This window comes from Octodon degus, unplaced genomic scaffold (assembly GCF_000260255.1).
Source record: "Octodon degus isolate 3935 unplaced genomic scaffold, OctDeg1.0 scaffold00051, whole genome shotgun sequence".
NCBI lineage: Eukaryota > Metazoa > Chordata > Mammalia > Rodentia > Octodontidae > Octodon > Octodon degus.
This window is the reverse complement of record NW_004524627.1, coordinates 14,415,249-14,416,292: the sequence shown is the minus strand read 5'-3', so window position 1 is coordinate 14,416,292 and position 1,044 is coordinate 14,415,249.

The window sequence follows — 1,044 nt, the reverse complement described above, 5'->3', positions numbered from 1 at the left end:
GCAGCTCAGCCCACCAGGGGGTGGGGCTGGCTGGCATGTGGTGCTGGGGGATTGAACCGCGGTCCCTGTGCTTTGCTGAGCTTGTTCTAAGTAGGTGCTTTAGACCACTGAGCCATCTCACCAGCCCAGCTGGAGGTATTTTTAAGTAAAATAAAGATTATTTAACTGTAAGCATTTTAATATGGCAACTACTGATCTGATAACCCAGGTGGCTGCTGGCTAATAGGAGGGTTGTATATTTATCATTAATACACTGAGAAAGGGCATGGTTGATGTTCAGTTGCGGTAGAGTGGGGTGGCCCAAGGTGTCCTCATGCTGCTCAGAGTGGTGTGCAACTTAAAATGTATGAATTGTTTATTTCTGGAATTTTCCACTTAATATTTTTGGCCTGTTGCTGACTACAGTTAACTGAAACTACAGAAAGCAAAACCAAGGATAGAGATGGGAGGCCATACGTAGTTTTCACACTTCCACCTGGCTGGCGAAGCCCTCTTGGTCCTGCCTGCCTCCTGCATGTAGCCTGGTAGGTGTGTTCCACACCTCCTCCTCTGCCACCTGTGTGCCCTGCTTTTGCTCACTGACCCCATGCCCACCCTCCACCAGATGGATTATTTTTCCTGACATTGGAAAGCCGTACTTTACATTTTCTCCAGAGAAAATGGGAATGAATCAACTACTCCTCAGAACTGAGGCACAGGGGCCGGGGAGATGGCTCAGTGGAATATGCGCTTCCCTGGCAAGCGCAAGGGCCTGAGTTCAATCCCCGGTTCCAAAAAAAAAAAAAAAAAGAACTGAGGCACACACACAAAAAAAAAAAAAATTAAAAAAAGAACTGAAACTCAGGCTGGACTTGTTGCTAGGCAGGCTCAGACTGCCCTTAGACAGGGCAGTAGTCTCCCTATAGCTGAGGCTTGATGGGGAGAGGAGACATCATGATTGTTATTGTTTTGTTTTTTCCTTTGGCAGTGGTGGGGATTAAACCCAGGGCCTCAGGCATACACCACCCCTGGGCTATATCCTCAGCCCCCATTTTTTTTTTTTTT